The following is a 20,132-nucleotide window of genomic DNA, read 5'->3' on the forward strand; positions in this document are numbered from 1 at the left end:
TGCTGCTCCCCCAGATTCCAGCCACTTCGAGCTCCGGCTGGGGGCACGCGAAGCTCACCGATCGGCGGCTCGCCCATGTTTGGCTCCGCTTGCTAGGCTGAAGGACCTCGGAGTGACGATGCCCATGGTGGTGAAGGAGTTCATCCGGTGTCACATCGCTCCGCTTTAGCGCCACTCTCGGCAAATGTGGACCTTCTCTGGCTATGGGGACTGCATGAGGCTTCAGGCTCCGGCTCTTCCTCCTGAGGCATGGCGCACGATGCTCGAGATCCTGATGGACGACCCGATGCCAGCCAAACTGCCAAAGGAGGGTTGTCTTTTGTACTACTGCTCGAACAAGGTGGAGTTCATTAAGCAGATGCTCCTCTTCGACGAATGGGGACCACGCCTAGTTGGCCTTGAAGGGCCTCGCAAGAGCCCTGTCTTCATGCCCCCCCCCCCCCCCCTACCGCGAGCGTGATGCCCGCCCCCGGAGCGGGCACAGGGGGGCGGGCGCTGTCGAGCGATGGCAGCGCTGCTGCTAAGGACCCGACACCACTCGGGGTTCCTGAGGTGCCGTCCCCCGGGACCTTGGAGAGTCGTCCTAAGGAAGCGGCCTGGGGGACGACGCAGTCCAATGCTCGCATGGCCGGAGCCGCCGAGGCCCTGGTGAACTGCCACGAGGCGAGTACCGAGGTCTCCCTGCGGTCCAGCACCCCTGAGGTCGCCTCCTCAGGAGTCACACAATCTGCGCTCGGCCTTGGTGACCGCGCCCAGGGCTTCAGCCGGCTCCAACTGAACTTCACGGCGCTCCACAAGAGGAAGGGCTCTCCAAGCTGCAATGGTGACGCCTACTGGCCATTGAAGCAGAGGAAGTACATTGCTATTGACGAGTGAGTACCTTATCTTTGTAATTTGTTGAGTACCGCTTCCCCTCCTGACTGTGGTTCCTCAGGGTCCCTTCTACTAAGGTGACGAATTCTCCTGAGAAGCAACCTCCTCCTGCCTTGAGTCCTCCGCTGACGTTGACCGCCCCAAGCCAGCCGACACAGTTGGCGTGAGGTCGGCCAGAGAGGCAAGCACGCCGGCTTGGCGTCTCGACCCCGCGTTCTTGCTGTCCGTCCTTCATGGCCTTGCCTGGGATGCGAGAAGTGTGCCAAGGGCTCCTCCTCTAGTTATTGATCGCGACTGGGTGGCCTCGGCTCTAGCCTCTCCTTCGGCTAATGAGCCTCTGCCCCTCAGGGCCCCCGACGGGGCCCGAAGGATGACTGGAAAGGTGCCAGCCTCCAGCCCCCTGATGGGAGGAGGCGAGCCACCTCTAACCTCTTCAACGACTCCTGGAGTGGAGGATAGACCCGGTCGTGCTTTCGAGCTTGCGCGCAGGCAGGGTGCTATCCGTCACGAGCTCTTCCAAGAAGCAATGGGTGCTCTAAGCCGACTTGGGGAAGTGCTCGTGGACATGGACGCCCGCCTTGAAACTGAGGGTCTTCGGCTAGTGGATGAATGGCGTTAATTGAAGGTGGCCATCAACCTCGGGCGCCTCCAGCGTGAGCACGCCAATGCAAAAGCGGAGGCATCCCCCGCAACCTCGCGCGAGGCCAGCGCCCAAGCCTTGGAGGAGGCCAGGGAGGCAGACCACTACTACGAGGTCGCCGAGAAGCGCAGGAAGGAGCTCCAGGCCCTGAATGCCTCCCTGGAGCAGCAAGTGGAGGCACATAGAGCTGCCTTGGCATCAATGAAGGGGGCGCTGTCCGACGAGGAGAAGATCTTGAAGCACGATGAAGCGCTAATGCTGGAGGCCACAGAGCGCGGCCTCGAGCTTGAGTGGTTGGAGACGAGGGAGCGTCAGGTCGCTCAGGTGGAAGAAGCCGCCAGCAAGCGCGAGGCCGGGATCCAGGAGGAAGTGGACCATAGGGTGGCGGAGGCTCGCGCTTGATATGTCTCCTTCGTATCTATAAATTTCGATTGTTCCATGCCAATATTCCACAACTTTCATATACTTTTGGCAACTTTTTATACTATTTTTGGGACTAACATATTGACCCAGTGCCCAGTGCCAGTTCCTGTTTGTTGCATGTTTTTTGTTTCACAGAGAATCCATATCAAACAGAGTCCAAACGGGATAAAAACTGACGCAGGTTTTTTTGGAATATATGTGATTTTTAGGAAGAAGAATCAACGTGGGACGATGCCCGAGGGGGCCACGAGGCAGGGGGCGCGCCCCAGGGGGTCAGGCGCGCCCTGGGCCCTCATGGCCACCCCGTAAGGCGGTTGGTACCCTTATTTCGCCGCAAGAAAGCTAATATCCGAATAAAAATCGTGTCCAAAATTCAGCCCAATTGGAGTACGGATCTCCAGGAATTTAAGAAACGATGAAAGGCAGAATCAGGGAACACAAAAACAGAGAGAGACAGAGAGACAGATCCAATCTCGGAGGGGCTCTCACCCCTCCACCACCATGGAGGCGATGGACCATAGGGGAAACCCTTCTCCCATCTAGGGAGAAGGTCAAGCAAGAAGAAGAAGAAGGGGAGCTCTCTCCCCCTCTATCCCGGTGGCGTCGGAACGCCGCCGGGGCCATCATCATCACCACAATCTACACCAACAACTTCACCACCGCCGTCACCAACTCTTCCCTCCTCTATGCACTGGTGTAACCCCTGTTTTACCCGCTTTAATCTCTACTTAAACATGCTGCTCAATGCTATATATTGTTTCCCAATGATGTATGGCAATCCTATGATGTTTGAGCAGATCCGGTTTGTCCTATGGGTTTATTGATGATCGTGATTGGTTTGAGTTGCATGTTTTTATTATAGGTGCTGTCCTATGGTGCTCTCCGTGTCGCGCAAGCATGAGGGATCCCCGCTGTAGGGTTTGCAATATGTTCAGGATTTGCTTATGGTGGGTGGCATGAGTGATAGAAACACAGACCCGAGTAAGTAGGTTGTTTGCATATGGGAATAAAGAGGACTTGATACTTTAATGCTATGGTTGGGTTTTACCTAAATGATCTTTAGTAGTTGCGGATGCTTGCTAGAGTTCCAATCATAAGTGCATATGATCCAAGAAGAGAAAGTATTTTAGCTTATGCCTCTCCCTCAAATAAAATTGCAATAACGATTACCGGTCTAGTTATCGATTGCATAGGGACAAATAACTTTCTTGTGTGACAACAAGCTCTCTACTAAAACTAATTTAGTTGTGTATTTATTGAAACAGCCCCTACTTTTTATTTACGTGCTCTTTATTATCTTGCAAACCAATCCAACAACACCTACAAAGTACTTCTAGGTAAAGTGAACGTCAAGCGTGTGTAGAGTTGTATCGGTGGTCAATAGAACTTGAGGGAATATTTGTTCTACCTTTAGCTCCTCGTTGGGTTTGACACTCTTACTTATCGAAAGAGGCTACAATTTATCCCCTATACATGTGGGTTATCAAGACCTTTTTCAGGCACCGTTGCCTTCGAGTTATAGCGTGGGGTGAATATTCCCGTGTGTGCTTGTTTGCTTTATCACTAAGTAATTTTTATTTTCTGTTCTAAGTTGTTCTCTATCTTTAGTTATGGATATGGAACACGAAATAAAAAAAATAGGTTTCCTTGCTACTCATGGAGATGGGGAACCTTCTAAAATCCTCGATGCTCATTATGTGAAAGATATTATGTACTACTTTGATAATCCTGAGAAAAACTCATTCAACTTTATAATGGTTGTAACGTTCGATCAATGTGAATACTTTAGGGATTATCGCTTGACTCAAAAATGGAAACTATTATGGGATCAAATTTATATGTTGCATTGGTATGCTCGGCAACTATGCTTGAGATATGATTATACTTGGTGCTCTAGGATGAAGGCTCCACACCTTCCCTTTTCATGTGAATTTAATGAGGATGAAACCTTGGCTTCTTATGCTAATGGTATATACGATTATTATGATGTGGAACAAATAGAAGAATTCATTGCTTTTATGGGTGCTTATGAAATTGAATCTTTGTTTAAAGAGTTTGAAGATTTTGGTGATTCAGTTTATAGACCTGAAAATTTATCTATCCATAAATATTGCTATGAGAATTATAAATACAATTATGATATCTAAGAACTTATTGAGAAAGTGTCCGCTGTCCGAGAAGAGAGTAATATTTTGCAGGAGTCTATGGAAGAAGAAATTGAAGAAACTATGAGCTCATTGTATGAAAAAGATGATGAGGAGAGCAAGGAACAAAAGGAGGAAGAGCGGATTTTCTACCCGTGCCCACCTTCTAATGAGAGTAACTCTTCAACTCATACATTGTTTAATTTCCCTTCGTGCTCACCGAAGGATGATTACTATTATGATTGTGATGATCCCGTTGATTCTTTTGAAATATCCCTTCTTGATGATGCTTGCTATGTTTGTGGCCAAGATGCCAATATGAATTATGCTTATCGAGATGAAATTGCTATAGTTCCTTATTTTAAACATGAAATTGTTGCTATTGCACCCACGCATGATAGTCCTATTATCTATTTGAATTCTCCCGACTACACTATATCAGAGAAGTTTGCCCTTATTAAGGATTATATTGATGGGTTGCGTTTCACTACTACACATGATGATTTTGATAGATATAATATGCATGTGCCTGCTGCTCCTACGTGCAATTATTATGAGAGAGGAACTACATCTCCGCCTCTCCATGTTTCCAGTATGATAAAATTGCAAGAAACTGTTTATACTATGAATTGGCCTTTACTATGTGTGCATGAATTGTTCTTTTATGACATGCTGATGCATCGGAAGAGAGTTATACTTTGTCATTACATGATATATGTTCCTTTGTGCTCACTACTAAATCACAAATCATTGTTAATTAAAATTGGCTTTGATATACCTTGGGATCTGGGTGGATTCATTACTTGAGCACCTTATGCCTACCTTAATGGCTTTAAAGAAAGCGCTGCCAGTGAGACAACCCGTAATTTTTAGAGTGTCATTTATTTCTGTTGAATGCTTTTATATAGTTTAATAACAAAAAAATAAAGAGGGGAACCCAAAACTTTTCAAAAAGGAAAGTGAAAGTGAGAGAGACAAGCATTGTTGAAGTGGGGGAGCTCCTTGAACTTTGTTCATGCACACAGAAACTTTGTAAATCTTGGTTACAGAAAATTTTCAACAAAAGTAATTATCCCCTTGTAAAATTCCATTGTATTATAACAATAATGTGCCAAGATTTTCCTTTAGGATGTTAACATTGCTTGTTGGTTTGTGCGGTGCAGAACAGAAACTTTGGCTGTAGTGCGCAATTTTACATTTTTTACTGGAACGTCAAACGGATCTGAGACTTTTTGCACTGTCTTTCTATACAAATTGTTTATTTTTCATAATTGTTTCAGAATTTTGGAGTACCAAAAGTATGGTGAATGTTCAGATTACTACACATTGTCATGTTTAAGATAGATTCTGTTTTTGATGCATAGTTTGCTTGTTTTGATGAAACTATCAGTTTCTATCAGTGGATTAAGCCATGAAGAAGTTATATTACAGTAGCTACAATGAAAAAACAAAATATTAATTGGTTTGAAACAGTACTTAGAGTAGTGATTTGCTTTATTATACTAACGGATCTTACCGAACTTTCTATTAAGTTTTGTGTGATTGAAGTTTTCGAGTTTTGTGTGATTAAAGTTTTCAAGTTTTGGGACAGATCGCGATTGATGAAGGAATAATGAGTGGCAAGACCCTAAGCTTGGGGATGCCCGAGGCACCCCAAGGAGATATTCGAGGACTCCCAAGCAACCAAGCTTGGGGATGCCCCGGAAGGCATCCCCTCTTTCTTCTAACAATCATCGGTAATTTTACTTGGAGCTATATTTTTATTCGTCACATGATATGCATAAATCTTGGAGCGTCTTTTGAATTTAGTTTTCATTTTTTTATCTTATGCACCATGCTGGTATGAGATAGTCCATGGTTGATTTATAGAATGCTCTTTTTACATCACTTATATCTTTTGAGTATAGCTTTATAGAATGCTTCATGTGCTTTGCTTATATCATTTGAAGTTTGGATTGCCTGTTTCTTTTCACCTATAAAACCTCCATTTGTAGAATTCTCCTTTGCTTCACTTATATTTATTAGAGCGTGGGCATATCCTTTGTAGAAAAATTAAACTCTCTTGTTTCACTTATATTTATTTATAGAGATGACAGGAACTGGTCATTCACATGGTTAGTCTTAAAATCCTACATAAAACTTGTAGACCACTGAATATGATATGTTTGATTCCTTTCAATAGTTTTTTGATATAAAGATGGTGATATTAGAGTCATGCTAGTGGGTAGTTGTGGATTGTTGAAATACTTGTGTTGAAGTTTGTGACTCCTGTAGCATGCACGTATAGTGAACCATTATGTAACGAAGTTGGAGCATGAGGTATTTATAGATTGTCTTCCTTACGAGTGGCGGTTGGGGACGAGCGATGGTCTTTTCCTACCAATCTATCCACGTAGGAGCATGCGCGTAGTACTTTGTTTCAATAACTAATAGATTTTTCCAATAAGTATGTGAGTTCTTTATGACTAATGTTGAGTCCATGGATTATACACACTCTCACCCTTCCATCATTGCTAGCCTCCTCGGTACCGTGCATTGCCCTTTCTCACCTCGAGAGTTGGTGCAAACTACGTCGGTGCATCCAAACCCCGTGATATGATATGCTCTGTCACACATAAGCCTCCATATATCTTGCTCAAAACAACCACCATACCTACCTATTATTGCATTTCCATTGCCATTCTGAGATATATTGCCATGCAACCTCCATCATCATATTCTATTCCACATATAGTGCTATATCCATGGCTCACTCTCATGTATTGCGTGAAAGTTGAAAAGGTTTTTCAACATCAAAAGTAGGAAACAATTTCTTGGCTTGTCATCGGGGTTGTGCATGATTTGAATATTTTGTGTGGTGAAGATGGAGCATAGCCAGACCATATGATTTTGTAGGGATAACTTTCTTTGGCCATGTTATTTTGAAAAGACATGATTGCTTTTTTATGATGATTGACGTATTATTGTCTTAATGTCAAATGATAGATTATGGCTTTGAATCACTCGTGTCTTAATATTCATGCCATGATTTGATTACATGATCAAGATTATGCTAGGTAGCATTCCACATAAAAAATTATCTTTTTTATCATTTACGTACTCGAGGACGAGCATGAATTAAGATTGGGGATGTTGATACGTCTCTGTCGTATCTATAATTTTTGATTGTTCCATGCCAATATTCTACAACTTTCATATACTTTTGGCAACTTTTTATACTATTTTTGGGACTAACATATTGATCCAGTGCCCAGTGCCAGTTCCTATTTGTTGCATGTTTTTTAGTTCGCAGAAAATCCATATCAAACAGAGTCCAAACGGGATAAAAACTGATGGAGATTTTTTTTGGAATATATGGGATTTTGGGGAAGAAGAATCAATGTGAGACGATGCCCGAGGGGGCCACGAGGCAGGGGGCGCGCCCGAGGGGATCAGGTGTGCCCTGGGCCCTTGTGGCCACCCCGTAAGGCGGTTGGTGCCCTTCTTTCGCCGCAAGTAAGCTAATATCCGGATAAAATCGTGTGCAAAATTCAGCCCAATCTGAGTTATGGATCTCCGGGAATTTAAGAAACGGTGAAAGGGCGGAATTAGGGAACGTAGAAATAGAGAGAGACAGAGAGACAAATCCAATCTCGGAGGTGCTCTCGCCCCTCCGCCGCCATGGAGGCCATGGACCAGATGGGAAACCGTTCTCCCATCTAGGGAGAAGGTCAAGGAAGAAGACGAAGAAGAAGCGGAGCTCTCTCCCCATCTCTTCCGATGGCGCCGGAACGCCGCTAGGGCCATCATCATCACCGCAATCTACACCAACAACTTCACCACTGCCATCACCAACTCTTCCCCTCTCTATGCAGCGGTCTAACCCCTCTTTAACCCGTTGTAATCTCTACTTAAAATGGTGCTCAATGCTATATATTATTTCCCAATGATGTATGGCTATCCTATGATGTTTGAGTAGATCTGTTTTGTCCTATTGGTGAATTGATGATCGTGATTGGTTTAAGTTTCATGCTTTATTATTGGTGCTATCCTATGGTGCTCTCCGTGTCGCGCAAGCGTGAGGGATACCCGCTGTAGGGTTTGCAATATGTTCATGATTTGCTTATGGTGGGTGGCGTGAGTGATAGAAACACAGACCCGAGTAAGTAGGTTGTTTGCATATGGGAATAAAGAGGACTTGATACTTTAATGCTATGGTTGGGTTTTACCTTAATGATCTTTAGTAGTTGCGGATGCTTGCTAGAGTTCCAATCATAAGTGCATATGATCCAAGAAGAGAAAGTATGTTAGCTTATGCCTCTCCTTCAAATAAAATTGCAATAATGATTACCGGTCTAGTTATCGATTGCCTAGGGACAAATAACTTTCTTGTGTGACAACAAGCTCTGTACTAAAACTAATTTAGTTGTGTCTTTATCTAAACAGCCCCTAATTTTTATTTGCGTGCTTTTTATTATCTTGCAAACCTATTCAACAACACCTACAAAGTACTTCTAGTTTCATACGTGTTCTAGGTAAAGCGAACGTCAAGCGTGCGTAGAGTTGTATCGGTGGTCGATAGAACTTGAGGGAATGTTTGTTCCACCTTTACTCCTCGTTGGGTTCGACACTCTTACTTATCGAAAGGTACTACAATTGATCCCCTATACTTTTGGGTTATCAAGACCTTTTTCTGGCGCCGTTGCCACGGAGTTATAGCGTGGGGTGAATATTCTCGTGTGTGCTTGTTTACTTTATCACTAAGTAATTTTTATTTGCTGTTCTAAGTTGTTCTCTATCATTAGTTATGGATATGGAACACGAAATACCAAAAAAAATAGGTTTACTTGCTACTCATGGAGATGGGGAACCTCCTAAAACCCTCGATGCTCATTATGTGAAAGATATTAAGTACTACTTTGATAATCCTGAGAAAACCCCATTCAACTTTATAATGGGAGTAGTTGGATGAACGTGAATACTTTAGGGATTATCGCTTGACTCAAAAAGGGAAACTATTATGGGAACAAATTTATATATTGCATTAGTATGCTTGGCAACTATGCTTGAGATATGATTATACTTGTTGCTCTAGGATGAAGGCTCCACACCTTCCCTTTTCATGTGAATTTAATGATGATGAAACCTGGTCTTCTTATGCTAATGGTATATATGATTATTATGATGTGGAAAAAATAGAAGAATTCGTTGCTTTTATGGGTGCTTATGGAATTGAATCTTTGTTTAAATAGTTTGAAGATTTTTATGATTCAATTTATAGAACTGAAAATTTAGCTATCCTTAAATATTGCTATGATAATTATGAGTACAATTATGATACTGATGAATTTATTGAGAAAGTCTCCGTTGTCTGAGAAGAGAGTAATATTTTGCAGGAGTCTATGGAAGAAGAAATTGATGAAATTGTGATTGGATGAAAAAGATGATGAGGAGAGCGAAGAACAAAAGGAGGAAGAGCGGATTTTCTACCTGTGCCCACCTTCTAATGAGAGTAACTCTCCAACTCATACATTGTTTAATTTCCCTTCGTGCTTACCGAAGGATAATTTCTATGATGATTGTTATGATCCCATTGATTCTTTCGAAATATCCCTTTTTGATGATGCTTGCTATGCTTGTGGCCAAGATGCCAATATGAATTATGCTTATGGAGATGAACTTGCTATAGTTCCTTATGTTAAACATGAAATTGTTGCTATTGCACCCATGCATGATAGTCCTATTACCTATTTGAATTCTCCCGACTACACTATATCGGAGAAGTTTGCCCTTATTAAGGATTATATTGATGGGTTGCGTTTCACTACTACACATGATGATTTTGATAGATATAATATGCATGTGCCTGCTGCTCCTACGTGCAATTATTATGAGAGAGGAACTACATCTCCGCCTCTCCATGTTTCCAATATGATAAAATTGCAAGAAATTGTTTATACTATGCATTGGCTTTTACTATGTGTGCATGAATTGTTATTTTATGACATACGATGCATAGGAAGAGAGTTTGACTTCGTCATTACATGACATATGTTCCTTTGTACTCACTACTAAATCAAAAATCATTGTTAATTAAAATTGGCTTTGATACCTTGGGATCCGGGTTGATTCATTACTTGAGCACCTTATGCCTACCTTAATGGCTTTAAAGAAAGCGCTGCTAGGGAGACAACCTGGAAGTATTAGAGTGTCATTTATTTCTGTTGAGTGCTTTTATATAGTTTAAAAACAAAAAAAATAAAGAGGGGAACCCAATACTTTTCAAAAAGGAAAGTGAAAGTGAGAGAGACAAGCATTGTTGAAGTGGGGGAGCTCCTTGAACTTTGTTCATGCTCACGGAAACTTTGTGAATCTTGATTACAGATAATTTTCAACAAAAATAATTGTCTCCTTGTACAATTTGTATTATAAAAATAATGTGCCAATATTTTCCTTTAGGATGTTAACATTGCTTGTTGGTTTGTGCGGTGCAGAACAGAAACTTTGGCTGTAGTGCGCGATTTTACATTTGTTACTAGAACGTCAAACAGATCTGAAATTTTCTGCACTGTCTTTCTATACAAATTGTTTATTTTTACTAATTGTTTCAGAATTTGTGGAGTAACAGAAGTATGGTGAATGTTCAGATTACTACAGACTATCCTGTTTAAGATAGATTCTGTTTTTGATGCATAGTTTGCTTGTTTTGATGAAACTATCAATTTCTATCAGTGGATTAAGCCATGGAAAAGTTATATTACAGTAGCTACAATGCAAAAACAAAATATGAATTGGTTTGCAACAGTACTTAGAGTACTGATTTGCTTTATTGTACTAACGGATCTCACCGAATTTTCTTTTATGTTTTGTGTGATTGAAGTTTTCAAGTTTTGGGAGAGATCATGATGGATGAAGGAATAAGGAGTGGCAAGAGCCTAAGCTTGGGGATGCCCGAGGCACCTCAATGAAATATTCAAGGACTCCCAAGCAACCAAGCTTGGGAATGCCCCGGAAGGCATCCCCTCTTTCTTCTAACAATCATCGGTAATTTTACTTGGAGCTATATTTTTATTCGTCACATGATATGCGTAAATCTTGGAGCGTCTTTTGCATTTAGTTTCCTTTTTTTAATCTAATGCACCATGCTGGTATGAGATAGTCCATGGTTGATTTATAGAATGCTCTTTGCATTTCACTTATATCTTTTGAGTATGGCTTTATAGAATGCTTCATGTGCTTCGCTTATATCATTTGAAGTTTGGATTGCCTGTTTATTTTCACATAGAAAACCGCCATTTGTAGAATGCTCCTTTGCTTCACTTATATTTGTTAGAGCGTGGGCATATCTTATGTCGAAAGAATTAAACTCTCTTGCTTCACTTATATCTATTTCGAGAGATGACAGGAACTGATCATTCACATGGTTAGTCATAAAATCCTACATAAAACTTGTAGATTACTGAATATGATATGTTTGATTCCTTGCAATAGTTCTGCGATATAAAGATGGTGATATTAGATTCATGCTAGTCGGTAGTTTTGGATTGTAGAAATACTTGTGTAGAAGTTTGTGACTCCCGTAGCATGCACGTATGGTGAACCGTCAAATAACGAAGTTGGAGCGTGAGGTATTTATTGATTGTCTTCCTTATGAGTGGCAGTCGGGGACGAGCGTTGGTCTTTTCCTACAAATCTATCCCCCTAGGAGCATGCACATAGTACTTTGTATCAATGACTAATAGATATTTGCAATAAGTATGTGAGTTCTTTACGACTAATGTTGAGTCCATGGATTATACGCACTCTCACCCTTCCATCATTGCTAGCCTCCTCGGTACCGTGCATTGCTCTTTCTCACCTTGAGAGTTGGTGCAAACTTCGCCGGTGCATCCAAACCCCGTGATATGATACACTCTATCACACATAAGCCTCCTTATATCTTCCTCAAGACAGCCACCATACCTACCTATTATGGCATTTCCATTGCCATTCTGAGATATATTTCCATGCAACCTCCATCATCATATTCTATTCCACCTATAGTGTGATATCCATGGCTCACGCTCATGTATTGTGTGAAAGTTGAAAAGGTTCAAGAACATCAAAAGTATGAAACAATTGCTTGGCTTGTCATCGGGGATGTGCGTGATTTGAATATTTTGTGTGGTGAAGCTGGAGCATAGCCAGACCACATGATTTTGTAGGGATAACTTTCTTTGGCCATATTATTTTGAAAAGACATGATTGCTTTATTAGTATGGTTCAAGTATTATTATCTTTTCAAATGATAGATTATTGCTTTGAATCACTCGTGTCTTAATATTCATGCCATGATTAGATTACATGATCAAGATTATGCTAGGTATCATTCCACATCAAAAGTTATCTTCTTATCATTTACCTACTCGAGGACGAGCAGGAATTAAGCTTGGGGATGTTGATACGTCTCCATCGTATCTATAATTTTTGATTGTTCCATGACAATATTCTACAACTTTCATATACTTTTGGCAACTTTTTATACTATTTTTGGGACTAACATATTGATCAAGTGCCCAGTGCCAGTTCCTGTTTGTTGCATGTTTTTTGTTTCGCATAAAATCCATATCAAACGGAGTCCAAACGGGATAAAACTGACTGAGAATTTTTTGGAATATATGTGATTTTTGGGAAGAAGAATCAACGCGAGACGATGCCCGAGGGGGCCATGAGGCAAGGGGCGCACCCCAGGGGGTCAGGCGCACCCTAGGCCCTCATCGCCACCCTGTAAGGCTTTTGGTGCCCTTCATTCGCTGCAAGAAAGCTAATATCCGGATAAAAATCGTGTCAAAAATTCAGCCCAATCGGAGTTACGGATCTCCGGGAATTTAAGAAATGGTGAAAGGGCAGAATCAGGGAACCCAGAAACAGAGAGAGACAGAGAGACATATCCAATCTCGGAGGGGCTCTTGCCCCTCCGCCGCCATGGAAGCCATGGACCAAAGGGGAAACCCTTCTCCCATCTAGGGAGAAGGTCAAGGAAGAAGAATAAGAAGGGGAGCTCTCTCCCCCTCACTCCCAGTGGCGCTGGAACGCCGCCGGGGCCATCATCATCACCACAATCTACTCCAACAACTTCACCACCGCCATCACCAACTCTTCACCCCTCTATACAGCGGTGTAACCCATCTTTTACCCACTGTAATCTCTACTTAAACATGGTACTCAACGCTATATATTATTTCCCAATGATGTATGGCTATCCTATGATGTTTGAGTAGATCCGTTTTGTCCTATGGGTTAATTGATGATCGTGATTGGTTTGAGTTGCATGTTTTATTATTGATGCTATTGGATGGTGCTCTCCGTGTCGCGGAAGCGTAAGGGATCCCCGCTGTAGGGTTTGCAATGTGTTCATGATTTGCCTATGTTGATGATTTTCTTGTGGTGGGTGGCATGAGTTATAGAAACACAAACCCGAGTAAGTAGGTTGTTTGCATATGGGAATAAAGAGGACATGATACTTTAATGCTATGGTTGGATTTTACCTTAATGATCTTTAGTAGTGGCGGATGCTTGCTAGAGTTCCAATCATAAGTGCATCTGATCCAAGAATAGAAAGTATGTTAGCTGATGCCTCTCCCTCAAATAAAATTGCAATAATGATTACCGGACTAGTTATCGATTGCCCAGGGAAAATAACTTTCTTGTGTGACAAGAAGCTCTCTACTAAAACTAATTTAGTTGTATCTTTATCTAAACAGCCCCTACTTTTTATTTACGTGCTCTTTATTATCTTGCAAACATATCCAACAACACCTACAAAGTACTTCTAGTTTCATACTTGTTCTAGGTAATGTGAACGTCAAGCAAGCATATTTGTTCTACCTTCAGCTCCTCTTTGTGTTCGACACTCTTACTTATCGAAAGAGGCTACAATTGATCCCCTATACTTGTGGTTTATTAGTGCTAATCTTGCCAATAGGTACAACCTGACGCTGAAGCTTGTGGAAGCTGAAGTTGAGGGCAGGACCACCGCCCTCAGGACAAGGTTGGCTGAGGCGGAGCAGCGCGAGAAGGCTGCTGCAACTGCCTTGATCTCCATGCAGGCCGAGTTGGCCTCCGCCCGTGCTGAACTGGTCCCGCTTCAGTAGCGAGTTACCGCTACTGAGTCCCTCGCGCAGCCGAGCGGGGAGGAGGCGATCCACTGACAGATGTTGCAGCGCGAACACACCCCCATGCTCCAGGACATTAGGGTGAGGGCCAATACCAGCCATCTTCGCTTCTTCACCGACATCGTGATGCGCTTGGAGGACCGGGCTGAGAGGGATCGCGAGCTTGCTGAAGAAAAGAGCCGTGGCCTCCTTGGGTGCGTGTTTTCCCGCGTCTTCAACCATCTTTAGAATGACGACCCCAACTTCGACGCCACCATCACCCTAGTGCCCGGAGCTATCTAAGACAAGCTGGCGCGCCGTGTGGATGATAACGTGGATGCTCTGGTCAGAGCTTTCGCTTCTAATGACGACGCAGTGGTGGTCGTGGCGGATGAAGGAGACATGGTCGATGATGGTGACAACTATGCTGGCGACAACGCTAGTAGCATGTCCAGGAGCGATTCCGAAGATGCTGCGAGCGACATGTCCGATTGAGCCTGCGCTCCTTGTTTTGAACATGCGCACAAATGCTTGGGCATGGCCCCCGAATATGTAAGTGCATTTTGGGGAGGAGGAGCCCCTCATCTAATCAGAGTATTGTTTTATTCCCTGAGCCAGACTTAAGGCGTGCTTTTGTGAGTTCTCAAGTTCCTCCGTGAGCTTCCTGCAGTAACTTACGTCAGTCTAGGTAGGCCTCAGACTAGCCTTGTATTTTTCGATGTGTAGTTCTATTGAGGGGAGTCCTCCACGGGCTCGCGAGGTTTCGGGCTTCTGAGGAGCCTGCTGGTCCACCCGAGAGGGCCTTGCGAGAGACGAGCGTTAGATCACAGTGAGATCCGCGCGCATACCACGCCTAGCCCCCACTAGTGAGGCGCTCTTAAGGGAGGGGCAGTAGGAGCTAGCCTCGAAACAAGGCACGGAGCCAGAAAACTCACGAAATCAACGTGAATGAGAAAAGATGCCCCCCATGCTTGCCAATGAAAATACGACTGCGAGTTCAAATCCAAAAGGCGGCAAATCGAGCTACAGAAAAGTGGTTGAAACCAAATGGCCGTGTCTGGCACCTAGCTATTCTTCTTTTCTTCTCACTAGCGCGGAGCCTAGTGCTATCACTGGACGTGAGCATAGTCATTGAGGGACAGTGTCGACGGCCAGTGCTGAGCATGGTTCTTCCACTAGGACGTGGGCGGGTGCCCCCGAGGCCCGAGGGTGGCTCTCCGGAGACTCCGGGGCCTGTACAGCCCCACTCATTATTATGTGAGAGTGTCACGGGCGGAGACCTTCACAGGCGCGAGCCTTGCTTCATATCGCCAGACGAGGGCCCCGCCTTGCGCCACCCTCGACCACCGTTGGGGCGTCCGGAAACCAGGATGATGCCAAGGGGCAAAGGGGATGCTAGTGGCGCCCTCGGCGACCATGGGCCCTCTGCCGGGGGGAGGGCTCGCCGGCACCTCCCTAGCAGAGGACCTACCTCTGAGCGACGCCTTGTCCCGTGGGACATGTGGGAGGGCCTTGCTCCGGACCCCTTCCGTGCAGCCCCCAGTGCGCTGCCCCTAACTGGAGTGGGGCTGCCGTGTTGGCATCGCTATTCGCCGCTGCGGCCTGGTCCACCTGCGACCCATGGTTAGCGTAAGCCTGCTCCTGAGATATCAGTGGTACCCTGCGGTGGTTGTCGTTGGTGTGGTCGGCGAGGCTCCTGGGTAGCTCATGGAAGGCCTTGGCTTCCAGCATCTCTCCTTCCCAGCCTGGCTCGAGGAACGTGCAGGGGTCGTCCTCTCGCATGTACTCCTGATCCACCATGCGGGGCACATAGGCTTCCTGAGCTGCCTCTCCGGAAGCTCCACCGAGGTGCCCTATGCCCCACGCCGCCGAGCCCGGTGCGCCTCCTAGGTGGCTGTAGGGTGGCACTCGATTGGGACTGTGAGAAGCAACTCCCGCACCTCCGCCCACCAGGGAGAGGCAAGGGCGCGGCTAGATGTCCGGCCCCGCTAGGCATGCTGGCACTGGCGAGCCCTCCTGGTGCACCTGGGAGCAAGCGGGCGTAGCAAGGCCCGTCGTGCGACATGGCCACAACTTGAGATGTAAGTAGGGAGTAGAAAGGCGGCGTACCCCTGGGTGCAGCATCGAACAGCTCGGCGACATGTTCCAGCTACACATCACGGCCGCTCTCCATGAGACGGCACCGCAGAGCTCCCGCGCCACCACGAGCGCGGCTCGCATGTTCGCCTGTTCCCGTCGAGTGTCTGGCGCCGTCAGTACTGCGTAGCTTGAGGATCTTGCGGCGGCCCACGGACGCCGCGGTGTGAGGGTGGAAGGCATTGATCTGCGCCGCCCGCGTCCCGTGGAATTCAGCGGTGTGCGGGCCGCCTGGAGCGCGGAGTTGAGGTCTCCTTGGGCGGACGGTGCCGCACTAACGGGCCAAGTAGCTCACTGGTCGGCGTTGGTCCTCGCGTCGCTGGACATCGAGAACGCAGGGTGTTGGCGGATCAGCTGACGGTAGAGATGCTTCAGCGCACCCCTACATGGCATGCCAAATGTTGGATTACAGGTTCTGACAAACCCTTGAGGTTCAAACACTGGGGTGCGCACGAAGATCTCTCTCCCCCTAGCTCACACTCTCGCCACGATCTCAAAGCCTAGCACGCCGAACCCTAGGAACAAGGGACACAAGAGTTTATACTGGTTCGGTCCACCGTTGCGGTGTAATACCCTACTCCAGTGTGGTGTGGTGGATTGCCTTGCAGGCTGCGGATGAACAAGTAAAAGGGAAGAACAACCTCCTGAGGGGAGGTGTTCTTGAGCTCTATGAGCTTGTGTGTTTGTGTGGATGGTCTCATTTTTCTCCCCCTTCTATGGTGGTGGCTAGCCCTATTTATAGAGGCCCGGGTCCTCTTCCCAAATATTAGGAGGGAAGGGATCCCACAATAGCCAATTTGAAAGGGGAGAACTAGTACAATCTATCCTGACAAAAGGTGGTCTTCGGCTGCCAAAGGCTCTGGTGGTGAAGCCGTCGTGGGCTCCGCGATGACCTCCGTCCTGCCACCCTGCTGATCTTGCTCTCGTTGCACCGATATGGAAACCTTTGACTAATGCCTCGGGACTCCTCGTCTTTGCCTGCCCCTTTAGCATCAAGGAGGCAACTTGTACTCTGCGACCCCTGGCGCCCGCCTGGCCTTGGTTATCATGGCTCAAGTCACGGGAACCTCACGAGGTGCCCCTCGCCTTGATCTCTCCGCTCCTCGTGAGCCAGCCTAGTGATGTTGTCCCTAAGGAGGTCTTGTGTCGTCTGCCTCGCGAGGCTTGGCCCCTCGCGAGGGTGTTGAGTGTTTACTGATGAAGATAGGCCGTACCAGGCCGCCGGATGAGCCACGCCCTGGGCCGCGGGCAAGCAAGTCTGGGTACCCCCGTTCCCAGGGCACCAACAAAAAGCCTATCCATGGCGGTGCCGACTCGATAGCAAACATTGAGAAACCTGGTTTTAAAATTACTGTAAATCCAAAGCTCGCCTCAAAATCATGAAACATTGCATGGTGTTATGACATTGCAGCAACATGTTGTGGTAAAAAATTAGTCCAATTTGGGACAAGTTTTGGTACAAACTTCGTACAAACCGGAGCTTCTCTCAAAAAGGCTCATGGTTCCGAGACAGACCTTGTCACCTATGTGTGTGAAACGACATACGCTGTCTCTTCCCTCCTTGATTTATTTTACAAAGGCAACATGCAACTATATATAGTAGTGTCGTCCTAAAAATATGAAATTATTCACGGTTCGTTTTGCCTTTCTATAAATTATTTGAGTTTCCTAGGCATTTTGGAACGTACTTTCGTGTGTGCAAAGGTCATGTGTGTACTAGCAACATATGTAATTCGATGTTCGATCTATTTATGGAATCAAGTCCTTATAAGTTATAAGTAAATATGTTGTTGTTCTGTGTGCAATGACATCGCACACGGACAATACTGGGGAACCCGTTGGTGATGATTTCATCAATTGCTGACAATTGTATACCACCAAGCGTTTGCCCACAACACACACGGCTTATTAGTAGCAATCGTTTGTTCTATTATCGATCTTCGCACACATTTCTGATTACAGACCTCTTTACCATGTATCACACACATCTTGTTATATTGAACCATTTCTATTCTCTTGGCTCAAAGAAAATAGTTCATCCGAGTGAACCGCATGCTGTATATCGCACACACCTTCATCTGGCTGACCGTTTCTTTTGTGTTACCTAATCACAAACAGTTCATCTGAGCGAGTCGTATGCTGTATATCGCACACACACCTTCATCTAGCTGCCCGTTTCTTTTGTTCCTCATCATCACAAACAGTTCATTGAACTAAACTGTATGCCTTGCATCGCACACGCAAGTAAAATCTGAACCGTGTTTGATGCATCCTCCATCGCAAACGTTTGCACCTTTTTTGACGAGTTTTTTACATCCCCGTTTGTGATTAGTGCATCGAACACAGTTTCGTGAAAGGGTCTCTGATCGTAGTGTCGCGTTAGCAGCATCCTGCAGTAGTGACATCTCGTAATGTGTTTCAACTTGAAATTTTGTGTGGCAATAAAACATCAACCTCTTAACATCCCTCATTTTTTTTCAAAATTTTTTGAAACTTCAAAACATCTTTTTCTCGTGGTTTTCACCAGTTTCAACCTAATGTTGGTTTCCGTATGATATTCTCCCCCCCTGCTGCACGCGTGATCTGAGTCATGCATTTTGATTGGCCAGAACCCAAATCCCACAGATCGTACGTGTGCACCATTGGATGCTCCTAGATCAAACGTCAACCCCGAGCCCTTTCAACGGCACATGAAGTACATGGGTAAGCAATGTGCGCATGCGTCGTGTAGCTCACGCCTCCTTCTCTACTAGGTTTTCATTCAAAACAGCACATGCAGTTCATCTCATCCAAAATCAATTAGTTTCATAAAAAATCTATTTTAAGATTCATGGAATTATCCATTGTAAAGGTAAAAACAAAAAGTGACAATTCATTTAGAAAAAAAAATTGGGCAATTAAGATATGGAAGATTCTAGAGAACAAACGAGAAGTGCTTGTGTTTTGAGGTTTGTGCACTATGCTTAAGTTCAACCATGGAGTCTTCTAGATTGTACTTGTGGTAGAATCTGGTGGAATGTAGATGATATCCAACGGCCAGTAGTGCTCGGATTTGCCATCTATGTACCGTCAGATTGGTTTCATCGAACGACCAACTTTCAAAGTTATTCACACACTATATAGGTGTATAGGTGTGTGTGTGTGTGTGTGTGTGTGTGTTTGTCACATGCTAGACAAAATAAAGTTTGAGCGCATGCGTGGGATGACCCCGTGCAACATCCTGGATGTAACATTCCATAATTGTAACTCCAACTCTTGCCATTTCCATCTATGTTTTATGTTTGTCCTGCGTGGTTGGGTTTTATCTTCGTTTTGCATTTTGTTCATGCCATGCATTTCATATCATATCATCATGTGCATCTCATTTGCATTCGTGTTCGTCTCATGCATCCGGTCATTTTCCCCGTTGTCCATTTCGGAATCCGACACTCACACATGCACCCGTTGCACCTCTCAGATCTCGTTTCATGAGTGGCAGAAAAATGTTCTCGGAATGGGCCGAGATTTGTCAAGTGGACTTGGTAAATCACCGATAGGCCGCCTGTCAAATTTCGTTCCATTTGGAGGTCGTTTGATGCCCCAACGGTTAACCGTGTAACCGCCGAAACCCCTCTCTCCTTGCAGCCCAACACCCCTCCACAACAGCCCACTAGCCGATCTAAACCCCCTCCATGATCTCCGTCGTTGGATCATGATCGTGTGGCGAAAACTACACCGAAAAACTACTCTCCTAGCTCCCTCTACCTATAAAATGGCCTCCGCCATCAAAATCCTGGAGCAAACCCTAGTTCCACCCTCTCCCTC

The sequence above is a fragment of the Triticum urartu genome, chromosome 6, assembly GCF_003073215.2.
Source record: "Triticum urartu cultivar G1812 chromosome 6, Tu2.1, whole genome shotgun sequence".
NCBI classification, from domain to species: domain Eukaryota; kingdom Viridiplantae; phylum Streptophyta; class Magnoliopsida; order Poales; family Poaceae; genus Triticum; species Triticum urartu.